Here is a 15,385-nt window from a genome sequence, read left to right as displayed (position 1 = left end):
GTCAGCAGTAGACTTGGGTTTGAATCTTTCATCTGGTATTTGCTGACTGTGTGACTAATTTTTCTGAGCCTCAGTTTCCCCATATGTGAAAAAGTAATGCCAATATAGGAATAATACCCATAAAACCTACCTCAAAATATTGCTATGAGATTCAAATCACATACAATGTGTTAATTGCTTTATAAGCCTCAAAATTTTATGTTCCCATGTTAGCTAATGTATGAAAAATCTAGATTTGTGTAAAAGATAGGTTGGTATAAGTTTCATTCATTTTGTTAGGTGCTATAGATAGTATAAAAGTCCAATGGAGGGAATAATACACCAACAATAATAATATGGAGCAGTGTGATCAGTACATAAGAAAGAAACAATTCAAGTACCTTCAGAAGCTTGTTGGAGAAGGCTTAGAGATGGGAGAGCTCAGTGGTGATTTTGGAGAAGTAAGACTGGAGATGGCCATATGGAGAATATAGCATTGGAGTGGGCTGTATAAGGGAAAGACTAGAGTCACTGCTCTTTATGTGACTCTGAAGTCGCATGTTTGCAGGTTATCACTAATCAGCAGACTCGTTCTGCAGAATATTCACATGTAGAATAGGCTTAAATTGTGGTAGGCGAGATTTAGATTATATGTGAAGAACTTCTCAACGTTGAGACATGACAATTGGTTGGTTCCCAAAGGACCTTGTGGCATCCATTTTCCTGACTGTCTTTAAGAGTAGAGAACAGATGCATATAGGTGGGATTATGTGGTGGAAAGAGACACAGGGCTAGGGGTCAAAAGACCTTGCTTCTGTTTCTGGATCTATGTTCTGTGTGACCCTAGAAAAGCTCCACAACTCTCTGGGTCTCAGTCTCCTCCCCTGTAAAATGAGCACCTTGAGCCATGTGTTATAGTAGTACGTACCTCTAGTCTCTAAATTGCTGGGGAGGCTGAGGCTGATTGATTGCTTGAGTTTAAGAGTGTGGAGTTGTAGTAGGGCAAAAGCATCTCCATGCTAAGTTTGACACCAACATGATGAGCCCCCAGCATGGGCATTGTACGACATAAGAAGGGACAAATCAGCCCTGGTCAGTAATAAAGCCAATAAAGATAAAGCTTGTGTGATGATCAGCAGGGGTCTCAGGCCTATGAATGGTCCCTGCATTTCCATCCTGAGTGAGATAGAAGAATGACTTAACTCTAGAAAAAAAAAGTGACTCGAATTAGGCGATTTCTAAGGTCCCTTCCAGTTCCTAAATTTGGGTCAAAATTTTTTTAAAAATCATGAATTATTGTGTAAGCAGATGAATGGTCTGTATAACCTTGGGAAGGCCTGTGTAATCTTTGAACCTTAATAAACTTTTCAAACTTTAAAATTCAGTGGTTTCATGAAGGGTTCTAAAATTAATCTTTTTAAAAAACTCTAAAATGCCTCTGTGACGTAGCATTTGGCCATATGAACAGACAGCAAAAAGAAGGCCAGAAATAATAATAATAATAATAGCTAACATTTATTTAGCACTTTCTATGTACCAGGAATTTGCTAAGTTCCTTACAAATCTTATCTCATTTGATCCTTACAAGAACCCTGAAAGGTAGGTGCTATTATTATCTGTATTTTACCACTGAGGAAATAATGTCAGAGTTTAAATGACTTGCCCAAGGTCACACAGATAGTAAGTTTCTGAGGTCAGATTTGAACTCAGATCTTCCTAACTCCAGATCTGACACTCTATGCTTTGTACCACCCCATTGCCCCTAGGAAGGCAGAACTGAATTGCTCCCTCAGCATTGGACTACTGAAGAGGCAAGGCACTGGTTGATTAAGACAGTCATTTGTCCAAAATCTTTAAGGCCAAATATATGAACTAACAGATGAGAAAATGTTGGCTTCCTGATCAGATTAAAAATATCTAGGATCCTGATGGAAACTGTGATTGGTGCAAAGTTTTAACTTCGGTGTAGCAAGAACTAATGTAGTAGGGGCGGCCAGGTGGCTCAGCGAGTAAGAGCACCGGCTCCAGTGTTGAGAAGACCTGGAGATCGAATCCCGGGCTCAGACACTTAACACCCACCCAGAAACACCTGGCCTGTAACCTTGAGCAAGTTACTTAACTCCAATTGCTTAGGGGTGGCCAGGTGGCTCAGCGAGTAAGAGCACTGGCTCCAGTGTTGGGACGACCTGGAGATCGAATCCCGGCCCGGGCTCAGGCACTCAGCACCACACCCAGAAATAACTGGCCGTGTAACCTTGAGCAAGTTACTTAACCCCGATTGTTTAAAAATATTAAAAAAAAAAAAGAACTAATGTAGTAAGGACTGAGCTGAATTATATTCTATCTAGTATGTGACCACTTTTACAATGGTGACCTACTTTACTTACTGCTCCCCAAACAAATAGCAATATTCCATCTACTATCTCGGTATCTTTGTACAAACTGTTTCTCATGCTTGTGATGCTCTCCCACCTCATTTCTGTCTCTGAAAATTGTTGGCTTCCTCCCAGGCCAAGTTCAAGTGCCTTCTCCTATAAGAGGTTTATACTGATCCTTCAAGTTATACCCTTTCTAGCCCCAAATTACTTTGAATGTCTATTTATTTCCTTATCTGTAAAGTTTATCCACAACAGAATATGATGTCTTTGACAAGAGGGACTGAATCATTGTTGTTATAATATCCTTGTGTCTAAAACCATGTTTGTCACACAGAAAGTGCTTAACCAAAGCTTATTGGATTGAACAATGTTGGTGCTGCTCTTTTAAAGGACAGGCTGAGTTGAGCCCAAATTTCTTCCCTTAAGATAGAGGTTATAGTTCTAGCAGTGAAGAAAGAATGCTTTGATTAATTAACAAATTAGTTAAATACAATATGGGTATATATATGTGTATGTATATATATATACAGAGAGAGAGAGAGAGAGAGAGAGAGAGAGAGAGAGAGAGAGAGAGAGAGAATGCATGCCATCATCTTATCTTTGGCTTATTTTCTGCCTAGGATGTAATAGGTGCTTCGTATTTACTGCTTGCTTGCTTGTTTTGGCTGTAATTGTTATCTCAAATACTTAAATGATCATTTTTGTGGATTTGTGAATTTTTAGGTGGGGGCTAGGAGTAGAACATGAAAAAAGGGAAAATTTGGAAATTGCCATTTGTAAAATTCTACAGCAAATACTGTCCCAATAATTTATCATAGAAGAAACTTTTCCATTCATCTTCCATTCATATTGAGCAGTTTAGAAAGAAGCAGCTGAATAGACCGTCATGATATTCTACCTTCTTCTTGAAGAATGTACATACGCATTCATCCCATTGGATGAACTATCCAAAGTGCATTTTTTTTTTGCATCTCTCCCTTCCTTAGGGAGGTGGGGTATTATAGATATGCAATGGTACATACATTGTCAGGCACAGTTTCTTTGTCAAATCTCACTCCATATTTGTAAATAAGGATGAGCTTTTGAAGAGCCATTTAAGATAGCCCCCAAGAGTAGAGGCTTAGCCTTTTGATTTATCTTCCTTTATTTCACACATATACTCCTTTTTTTGTCAGCTCCCTTCCTCCCCCCCGCCCCTTAAAAATCCATTCTTGGAACTGAAATCAAGTAATGGTTCTGCTGTATGTACTCTTTGCCTGATTGTTTTTGGCAGATAGTAACATTTAAAATATATCCCATATATAACTTTACGTTACAAATTGGCATCTATAGAATAACTTTTTTGCAAACCACCAAACCATTTACCAAGATGTCCTCTACCCTTTTTGTTCTCCTCCCAAAAGCTTTAACTTTATTCTTCCCTTCTTTTCCTGATTCGTCCTTGTCTATTTTCAGTCTATTTGATGAAGAATTGATCCTAATGGGAAAAAAAAAATCATGTTCATTGCAAAGGTATCAGGTGTCTTACCATGAACAGAACCGATTTGGCTACAGTTTGGTTGTGAAATGCCCTTTGAACATGGCAATCAGATAAGAGCTAGGAAGTTAATCTTCTTAGTGGAATGCAAGTTTTACTGGAATGTGTCTCAAAGATGAAATCACTGCTGACAGGATAGAGATAACTCTCTGTGCATCTGTTTCTCGGAGATACTTGTCCCTCCAGCCACAAATCTTCTTGGCTAATCACTCAGACTGGCAAAATGCAGCTGAGCTGACTTCAGTCTTCTTTTTCGTCTTTTCTTCCTGCCTCCTCCCAGCTGTTGTTACCATCTTTGTTTAGCCAAGCATGTAATAACAATTTAGCCTGTTTATATTTGCAAATTCCTTTAAGAATATTCTTATTCTGTCTTCTTCCCAATCCTTCCCAACTCAATTAAACAGATCAGTACTATAGTCCTAACAGGGTTATAGAAGCATAGAACACTTGTACAACTGGGTCAAAGTCCCATGGTAAATTAGTGGCAGAGCTAGAATTGGTACTTCTATATGTGCCAAGCCATACTGTGAATGTCAGTGAATTCCATAGTGTTAGTCATCTGGTTGAAAAATTATCAAAGACCAAATGGCCTACAGGTGCTTTTTTTTGTATATCCTTGGCCGAGTCCATCAGCTTTTCCTATCCGTGCTTTGTTCACTGTCACTTCTTTTTCTATAACCATAACAATGACTATGGTATTTATATCCAAATGCTGGGAGTTCCCTATCATTGTTGCTGCAAAGAATTTTATAAAAATCTTTGCAGATCTTTTCTGTATTTCACGTTTGTTGTCATCTTTCCAGTTCCACCCCTAAAGATTCTTATGGTAAATGTGCTTAATTAGGGGTCTTACTAAGCCTTCTTTAAGCTGTCTCCCCCCTTCACCATTTCTTAATATTTTATAGAGCAATGTTGCTCATAATCTTCCAATATCCTTCTCTATAATATTTACCAATTAGTTTATATTCTAAACTGTTATTGTCTTTGGCTGCCATAACTCTGTGGATGGCAAATAAGTCAAGTGTTTATTGACTAAAATATATTTTGATTCTTCTGGTCTCTTCATGGAAGCAGTTGATTTATGTCAGCTAAATTTCTAAATGAAAGTGTTTTTTTCAGGGTTGGTATCCTTTCTTCCATCCATTTCCCATTTGTTACAATAATAACTTGTTTAATTGGGTCAGTTTGGAGTTGGTTTAATTGTATACCATGTCTTTTTCTCATTTTTATTCTTTTAGCTTTCTACTGATTTTTATATTAGCTACAGCAAGTTGGTAGTATGAATATATACAAGCAGCAAATTCAGGAATTATTCTTATTATTAAAAATGAATTCTTTCGGTCTGTTAATATCACAGTTATGTGAAATTCAGGGCTCAGAGAGGCAGTGTGACATAATACATAGAGAAATAGCCTCTCAGACTTAGACTTTAGGTCTAAGTCCTGTCCCTGACTCAAACAGGCTGCGTGACTCTGGGCAAGTCATTTAACTTCTCAGTGCCTTAGACAACTATCTAAGACTATAAATTGTAAAGAAGATGCCCACTTGATTGGTAGAGGGAATTTCTTCATGTGAAAGTTCCCCACATCAATGAAATCACAGATACATTTACTATTCCTGTACAGTGTTCACCGTATGCAGTGCTTTTTGATTATTTTCTCAAAGGATGTTAGTCACAACGACGAAGCATGAGGCTTTTCTGTAGTCTTTGCCTTCTATCTTTTCTTACTACTGAAATAGTTTTTTTCATTTTTTGGCCTTTTTACCTATGCCCATCTTTTCACTTCTGAAGTCACTGAGCATCAAATAATATATTGATTTAGCTTGGAGGGTCTTACAAGTTCTTTGTAAACTTTTTCTATGTATTCATCCTCTGTGACACTGCATTATTTGGGTAAATACTTATTTCAAGTACTACAGTGATAATCAAATATCCTGCAAATTTAAGATGATAAAATGTCCTACATATGTTATTTCTTAATTCCTTTGGATGAATAATACAATCAAATATTTCAATTCCTTTATTTGCCTCTCCAAGGAGAACCTGTAAGCTATCCTTCAATTTCACTGCAACTTTTTTCTGTCTTCTGTTTTTATTGCAAACATAGTTCAAATGTTCAGATTGATACGATGCAATTCCCACAGTGGTACATCCATTCCCTAGCTGTTGGACAAGAGCTTTGATAAGTGGAGCACTAATGGTTAAGTTGACAATGATAGATGTTCTAAAAATGGTGTCCTCAATGTCCTTCAATGCCCTCTTCCTCCTTTTCCGCTTTCTGCCGGTGTCAGGGCAAAGGTGAAAGGGGGCTACGTAAGACTCAGTGTTATTTTGAATTATTGTTTCATAGGTTGCAGTGGCCAAGGAATTCATCATTAATTAGGTGGTCTATTCACGTTGAATCTTTCTCTGCTTGACTAGACTGATCCTTGCAAAGCAGATGTCATCTGTTACTAGAACCGTACTCAAAGCCTTTCTAGCATTGTAGAACCATCGAAGCTGGTGCTCTGTTGGCATAAAACTTGAAGACCCAGGGTCACTTCACACGATAATGAGGCATGAGGGTGGGGATTTATGGAGAACAACTACTCAGCCTCTACAAGGCTGTACTCTTGAAATAAAATCTCTTCAAAATTTATAAAGTATTATGGTATAATATGAAAAATAATACTAATACCTATGGTCATATTTTACACAAGCCAGACTTAGTGGCAGTGGGATACTGGGGAGAGGTAGAAAGATAATTATATCATTATGGTATCTTAGAAATAAAGGTCACATACAAAGGTATTATTATAATTGCTCTTTTTATATAGATAATTCTATGCTAATGAACATATAAGTAGATAATCTAAAGATCATTCATATTCAAATTTGGAACTCACTTTCATATTTCCATTTGATTATGTCTTTGCCTGATCTAGAAATTCCCTAAATATCAAACTAACTAACAAAGACATGACTGATGGAAAACTGAAATTAACTCCCTTAATGACACTGAAATTACATAAGTATTACTGAAGGGGGTCGGATGGGGTAGAATCACACAAGGAAAAAGTTATTTTTTTTTTCATTTTAGGTAAATGAATTACTTTCTTTGTATTTCATTAATAAAAATTGTGCTTTGAGAAGGTCATTCCTTCTTTCCCCTAAGAACCCACCATGTGTTTGGATGTTCTTTGAGTCTGAGTGAAAGAAAGAATGCAATCTAAGACCATGGGAAGTGGGAAAAAGCCAAAGGAAGAATAAAGATGAACTTTCTCAAAGAATAGCATCCTTGGTCTTCCTTGGCCACTCTGGTACACTAGGTCAAGGCACAAGCTGAGCATTGTGAATTATCTGGAAAATTCATGCAGCAAGGCTGTCTTCGCCTGAATTACCTAATAATTGGCCCTATCTCCCTGCTTTACTGGCCAGCAGAGCAATAGAGAAGTCTATTAAGAGATTTACTGGAGTTCCTGTAAATGATAAAGCAAGAAGAGACTGGTCCTCCCTAACACATTCTATCACCTGTCTGAGAGCTTTAAGAAAAGCTAAAAAGGAAGTTCATAGAGTCTCATGTGACAAGACCACTTATGTATTATCCTATAGGAAATGGAAAAATGATGTATGCATGTCCCTAGGTAGTTAGAAATCAGGATGAGTTATGTGAAATGTTGGAGGTGAGGGGAATGCTAGAATTCAATCTTGTTTTCATGTGGCTCATGTGAAGTCAAGGAGACTGCTTGTAAACTGTTATGTCAAAGCCTTGTAACCCAGCCCTCGGAGAACCACCACATGTTGGCAACAAAGTACAATCTACTCAAATGTAGCAAGCAAGCTGTTTCTTCCTTGAACCTAACAAACAAGGGGCCTTCCTCTGGGGGCATTATAATCCCATCAGTTAGGTAAACATAGGAGGAGACTGGAGTGTGATGGAATAAAACAGCCTAAACAGATAGTACTACCACAAGTAGAAGACTGGTTTCTGGGGAAGCATGTACATTTCTGTCTTTGAGGCTTTAGTCTCCTGATGATCTGGGCTTGAAATACAGGCAGGGACAGTTGGACATCATACTCAATTTGTAAGGGCTCTTAATCTCATGAGAGTCAAGATACGGAGTAGTGGTTAGATCATTGGACTTGGAGTCAGGAACCTCTGGGTTTGAACCCTACTTATTGTCTATGGGACACTAAGTAAGTTACTTAAACTAACCTCTTTAGGCTTGTTTCCTTATCTCTGAAATATGGGAATGGGACTCAATGCACTCTAAGGTCTTTTCCAACTCGAAATCTTTCACTCTAAGACCATTTAAAAAAAATCTGGACAGTCAGCAGAGTGGGCAATGCCCATGGGTCCCACAAAGTTGCACGTATCAACATTCATTCACACACACCTCTTTAGAGAAACCAGCTTATCCTGATTTCATCTCTTAGGAGACTCCCTAGGTATATACATATACATATACACATACACATACATATACATATACTTATACATATACACATACACATGGACATATACATACATATAGATATATACCTATATGCACACATAATACATATATACATATATAATGTAGACATACATGCAATATATATGTGTGTGTATATGTATGTGCATATATATATATATATATATATATCCATTTTTTCTGCCAGATTATGTTCATAGTTTGGAGTTTGGGCAATGACCATTGGAAAGAGGAAGAAGAAGGAATTCCTGAGCACTGAGCTCCCAAAACAGTTGATCCTAAGGCCTGCCATTGAAGAAGTATGTGAACCTCACCCCTCACTGCTACTTATCTAACACAGATACACAACACAATTAATCTTTCTAGTAGTGTTTGCTTTTTAAACCAAAGGAGTCTTTAATTGGTTGAACAAGTAATAGCGTTGTGTGTTTGTTTTTGTGGGAGTGGGTGAGAGAAGTAGGGAAGGAGGGAAGACAGGAGAATAGAGCAGGAGGCATAACTGACATTCATACTCCTTAGCCAATTGAGCCTACTTGTGTAGCTAGCCATAGAGAGGGAACAGGAAGAAGAGAATAGAACATATATATGGGGAAGAGAGTAGAACGTTTGGTCCTTAACTCCATCTCAGCAATTGCTGGCAGGAGGTTGGGGGCATAAGAGAAGTGGTAGGGGCTTTGAGGTAAGAACGAAGCTATCCTGTGGTCCCGTCTAAACATCTCCTGGATACATATTCCAGGGGGACTTAGGCTTTTGGAACTCCTTTTCTATTAGGTGTTCTGGGAGCAGTAACAAACTCTCCTTTGGGCTCTCTGAACCCAGAGTCAAGCCTTCCCAGTCCTCTTTCCTTGAGGAGGTGAATGTTAGAAGTCAGCTTCTGTTCTAGTCCTCCCTCCCTGGCTAGCTGTTAACTAGCTTCCTGAATCCTTGGACACAAGTGTGCCAAGAAGCAGGGAACCCCGTTTACCTGGATCTTCCCAGATTTCAGAGCCAGGAATGTTTGATCAATTTCCTGCTGTGCCCAGTTCTAGCCTTTTCTTCTCTCCAGCCAATCCAAAGAATGTTTGATTTGTCTGTGTAAAACCACAGTTGTGTTTAATTACCATGAAAGCAAGATAAGGACTCTGCATAACATTGTATATGTCAGAGTGATTTTACTGTAAGTTTTATTTGATTACAACACTAAACTGTTCATGTATGCTTCTTAAGCTGCTGCTGATGTAGCATGGGCATTCACTCATATATATATATATTTAAATTAGGAAAAACATTGGCAGCAATCCTAATGGGCCCTGATGAGTCACCCTGAGGACACTTGGCTGGGGTTCCAATGATTCAATAAAGATCAAGCCAGAAGTCCAGCTTAATTATAAAGGGGGCATACTCACTGATTTCCTGCAGGTGATGGCTGTCAGCCTTTTCTTTCTTCTCCCTTTTAGAAACAGATTGACTATATGTCTTCCAATGAACAGGCACCTCTTCCATGCATAGCCTTATACTGTATTTCCAGTGTGATTTTTTTTCTCCCTTATTTCCCCCTCTGAAACGCTTTCCTCTTCTTAAGTATTTGATGTTTCTATTGTTGTACGTGAAAAAAATAGGCCAGATACATTTAGATTTTGTCAAGTGTACAATCAGCCCAACTTCTCTTTATTTTTTTTTATCGTTTTTTCTCAGCCTTCTTTTGTTCTTCTTTCCTAGCCCCTACACCTACACAATTCCAATTTACCACCAGATTAGCATTTCCATTGTCATTTGTGTAAAGTCCTCTAGGTGGCAGTAAAATTCCAAAATCAGATGACTGTCTTATTTCAGTACTGCAATTAAAGGGAGTGGGAGGGAGGTGGACAGGAGAAATAACAATTTTTAAGGCAAAGTGGTGAGAAAAATGCTGTTTTAAAAAATCAAATACATTGAAAAATCATAGGATTTTATTGTTGTTAAACAAATCAGAGGCAGGCAATATTGCTTGTCTTATTTCTTGTGTTTCTTTTGTGTCTGTGTTATGTTTTGCTGGGAGGAGGGATATTTGGGCATTGAGAAAGCAGGAAATAATGAGAAATAAGGGAATCATCAAACATTTACATGCTAGTAAAAATTATAAAGCAGAGTCAAAATTATGTACATAAAATAAAGAATGGCTTGGAATCTGATGTTCCCTTCTTTCTGAACAAAAAATGCTAATATCCCTCTGTCTCCTCTGTCTCTTAAGGATTTTTTCTCTTTTTTTCTTCCTCCTTTTCCTCCTTGCTGATATTGAATGTTACCTTTGAGCCTATTTGGCAATCCCTGAATGGTTTCAGACCTTTGAATGGAGATGTGGTCTGTCTTTCTTTTATTTGAATGGGACTTTGTGTGGTTGCTGTAACTTTTATCTTTTTTTCTTTAACTGTACTGTTTTGTTCATTGTCTTAAGGGAAAAAGATTCATAGATTATTTGTAATTAGTAAAGAAACAAGCCAACAAAGAAAAGATTGTGTAGTTGATGAGAATTCTCAGCCCTAGGGGATCTTTCATTGGGCCTCCCTCAACTAGACCAGCCAGAGAGAATGGAGGTATCTTTGAAGATACCACATGGCCCCTTGATTCCTGCTGGTGTTTCACTCTTAGAAATCTCCAAATGGTGTTACAGGTTTTGTCTCATTGTCACTCTAGGGCCTGCTATGACAAGTAGATACAGGGACAGAACACTTGCTCTGAGGGAATCTTGTAGCTATCTCACAGGAAGGAAAAAAGCCATAGTTATGCTTTTAAATCATTCAAAATTATTTAAGCCTCTATCCCATTTGGATTCAATAAAAATTCTTCACACATCACTAGTTTGTGAAAACCAATTGATTTAGTTTAGCATTGCAATTTTCAAGTAAAATGGAATTGAAATAAATACTGAGTCTTTGATATGTAGGGAAGGTGAAGCCTTTAGAGAGAGAATTGACAAAAAGGAAAACAAGCTGAAGAGATTCTGCTCCTTCATGGAAAAGCTGAAAAAACTGAAGGAGTCCCAGTAGGCTGTACATGAGAGTCCAAACTTCAGAGAGTCCAATGCTGTTTACAAAGTCAAGGAAAGAAATTTGGGAACTTGCTGAATGTAAAGAATCTGAGAAGCGATGGAAAGCTTAGGAATGTGGGTTGTGTGAGAAAGGAGAAAGTCATGGTCAGAAAGAAGAGGAAACCTCCCCCTCACCCCTCTCACTTCACAAACCCTATGAAAAACAGCCAGAAATATCAGGATTATGGTTTAGTAAGTAAATGTGAGTTTCACTGAGGAATGAAGGTTACTAGTAGTTAGTCAATAAATAAACATTTATCAAGTGCCTGCTATATGCCAGATACACAAAAAGAACTAAAAGATATTCCCTGTCCTCTAGTAGCTAACAGTCTAATGGGGGAGACAAAAAGCAAACAAATATATACAAACAAGTTATATATAGAATAAATTGGAAATTTAGTATGTCTTATTTGTGGGAGAGTAAGGAAGCCAGTGTCATTGGATCAAAGAATACATGTTGGGAGCAAGATATATGAATACTAGAAAGACAAGAAGGGGAGTAGGTTTTGAATGACAAACAGTGGATTTAATATTTCATTCTGTAGACAATAGGGAACCACTGGAGTTTGTTGAGTAGGGGGATTGATATGGTCAGACCTAGTTTTCAGGAGAATCACTTTTGTGGCTGACTGGAGGATAAATTGAAGTGAGGAGAGACAAGAGAAACAGATCCACAAGTAGGTTACTGCAGTAATCCAGGAGTGAGGTGATAAGGGTATACACCGGAGTGATAGCAGTGTTAGAGAAGAGAAGGGAGCAAATTTGAGAGATATTGTGAATGTAAAATTGACAAGCCTTTGCAACACATTGGATATGGAGAGTGAGAGATAATGAAGAGTTCAGGATAGTACCTACATTGTAAATCTGAGGGCTTAGAATGATAGTGTTGCCTTCCGTAGTAACAGAGAAGTTCTGCTAGAGGTACAGAGGGTTTCTCTCTGCTGACCTACAACCTTAGATTTCCAGCTGCTTTTCAGAAGTCTCAAATTGTCTAAAAGTCAAAATGTCTAAAACTGAATTTATTGTCTTTCTCCTTAAACCCTCTTTAATGAATTTTTTTTTGTTTCTATGATTTGTTCTTAGACCCACTCATTCTTTAGGATTATTTTATTTAGTTTGCAGTTAATTTTTAATCTACACTTCTAAAACCTTTTATTGAATGTAATTTTTATTGCATTATGGTCTGAAAAAATTGCATTTGATATTTTTACTTTTCTGAATCTGGTTGTAAAATTTCCTTGCCCTAATACAGGGTCAGTTTTTGTGAAGGTACCATATACTGCTGAGAAAAAAGATATATTCCTTTCTGTTCCCATTCATTTTCCTCCAGAGGTCTATCATATCTAACTTTTCTCAGATACTATTCCTCTACTTACCTTCTTTTTTATTTATTTTATAGTTAGATTTATCTAGCTCTGAGATGGCAAAGGTGAGGTTCTCCAGTAGTACAGTTTTGCTCTCTATTTCCCCCTGTAATTCATTTAACTTTTCTTTTAAGAATTTGAATGCTATGCCATTCTATGTTTACATATTCACTATTGATACGACTTAATTATCTATTTGACAAGATGTAGTTTACCTGATTATCACTTTTAATTGGGCCTATTTTTGCTTTTGCTTTGCCTGAGGTCATAATTGCTACCTCTGTCTTTTTTTTTAACCTCAACTGACATATAATAGATTTTACTCCAGTCCCTTATTTTAACTATGTCTGTCCCTCTGTTTAAAGTTTATTTCTTGTAAACAATGTATTGTTGAATTCTAGTTACTAATCCATTCTGCTATTTACTTCTGTTTTATGGGTGAATTCATCCCATTTACATTCACAGTTATGATTACTAACTGTGCATTTCCCTTCATACTGTTTTCTTATGTTTATCCTTCTCTCTTTTTTATCCTCTCTCTCCTTAAGTCTGTTTTGTTCCTGACCACTGCCTTCTTTTATCTGCCCTCCCTTTTATCATTTCCCATTTCTCTTATCCCCTTCCCCTTATACTTCTCTGCTGCATAAGATAGATTTCTGTTACCAGTTGAATGTGTGTATATGTGTTTGTTACCTTTTTAAACCAATTTAGATGAGTGAGATACCTCATTCACTACCCCCCCATCTATTGTAAAATCTCTTCCTTGCACACTTCTTTTATGTGAGATAATTTTCCCCATTCTTCCTCTCCTTTCCCTTTTATCCCAGGGCATCCTCTTTTTTTGCCTATCCATTTTTTTTTAAGCAATTGGCGTTAAGTAACTTGCTTGAGGTTACATTGCCAGTTATTTCTGGGTGTGGTGGTAAGTATCTGAGCCCGGATTCGATCCCAGGTCATCCCGATTCTGGGGCTGGTGCTCTTACTCACTGCGCCACCTGGCCACACCTCTATCCATTTTTTTTTTAAATCATCCCAAAATAGTTGACTCACTCCCATGCTCTCTTTCTGGTGGAATTCTTCTAACTGCTCTAATAATGATAAAGTTCTTAAATGTTACATGTATCATCTTCCCATATAGAAAGGTAAACAGTTTAACCTTATTGAGTTCCTTTATGATTTCTCATATCTGTTTACTTTTTCATGCTTTTCATGAGTCTTATTTTTGAAAATAAGATTTTCTATTCAGTTCTTATCTTTACGTCAGGAATGTTGGAAAGTTCTCTATTTCATAAAATATCCATTTCCTGCCAAAGGATTCCACTCAGCCTTGCTGGGTAGGTTATTCTTGGTTGTGATTCCAGCTCTTTTGCCTTCTATCATATTCCAAGCCCTTTACTCCATTAATATGATAGCAGCTAAATCTTGTATGATCCTGACTGTGGCTCCATGATATTTAGTTTAGTTTTTTTTTTTCTGGTTGCTTAATGTAATTTCTCTTTGACCTGAAAGTTCTGGAATTTGGCTGTAATAATCCTGGGAATTTTCAGTTTGACATCTCTTTCAGGTGATGATCAATTGGTTCTTTCAGTTTTATTTTATCCTCAGATTCTAGGATATCAGGGCAGTTTTCCTTGATAATTTCTTGAAATAGAATGTTTAGGCTCTTTTTCTGATCATGGCATTCAGGTAGTCCAGTAATTCTTCAGTTACCTATTCTTGATCAGTTTTCCAGGTCAGTTTTTCCAATGAGATATTTAACTTTTTTTTTTCATTTTTGATTTTGTTTTATTGTTTCTTGGTTTTTCATGTATCCATTAGCTTCCACTTGCCAAATTGTAAATTTTAAGGAATTATTTTCTTTAATGAGCTTTTGTACCTCTTTTTCTATTTGGCTAATTTTTTTTTTCAAGGAGTTATTTTCATCAGTGAAGTTTTATACCTCCTTTTCTTTTTTTTTTTAAAGCAATTGGGGTTAAGTAACTTGCTCAAGGTTACACGGCCAGTTATTTCTGGGTGTGGTGCTAAGTATCAGAGCCCGGATTTGATCCCAGGTCATCCTGACTCTGGGGCCAGTTCTCTTACTTGCTGTGCTACCTGGCCACCTCTATACCTTCTTTTCTCTTTGGAGAGTGGGGTAGGGAGGTTGAATATCTTTTATTATTCCTTCCTTTCCAAAAATGTGAAAATCACACAAGGTACACAGATCACATGAAGAGTCCAACTGGAGAAAAGCATACAAAATGCAAAGGGGAATAATCAAATGTTTATTTCAGAGCCATCTAGATGGTACAGTGAATAAAATATTGGCCCTGGAGTCAGGAGGACCTGAGTTCAAATCCAGCCTCATACACTTGACACTTGCTGTGTGATGTCAGGAGAGTCACTTAACCCCAATTTCCTTGCCTTCCCCTCTCCAAAAAAAAAGAGAGATGTTCAACTTCTACATTTATAGTATGATATAGACAAATTTAAAAGATACTACAAAATATCTAATTTTCTCGATCATGTTGGCTACATATATAGATTTGGATATAAATATAGATATAGATTTTATAGATAAATATTTTCATTTCCAATGGTGAAAAATATAAAAGCAGACATACATATTTTTACTACATAGTTTATG

At 37.3% G+C, this 15,385-nt stretch overlaps 1 protein-coding gene across 3 annotated transcripts in view; it reads left to right on the top strand.

Annotated features, from left to right (window-relative positions):
- The window catches only part of DGKI (diacylglycerol kinase iota), a 586,838-nt gene that overhangs the window by 492,019 nt on the left and 79,434 nt on the right, over nucleotides 1-15,385 (top strand). The gene's annotated exons all lie outside the window — the stretch shown is intronic.

Source organism: Petaurus breviceps, unplaced genomic scaffold (assembly GCF_028583685.1).
Source record: "Petaurus breviceps papuanus isolate PSGF00001 unplaced genomic scaffold, PetGlider_PUasm1.0 181, whole genome shotgun sequence".
NCBI classification, from domain to species: Eukaryota; Metazoa; Chordata; class Mammalia; order Diprotodontia; family Petauridae; genus Petaurus; species Petaurus breviceps.
This window is presented reverse-complemented; position numbering and strand designations above follow the sequence as displayed.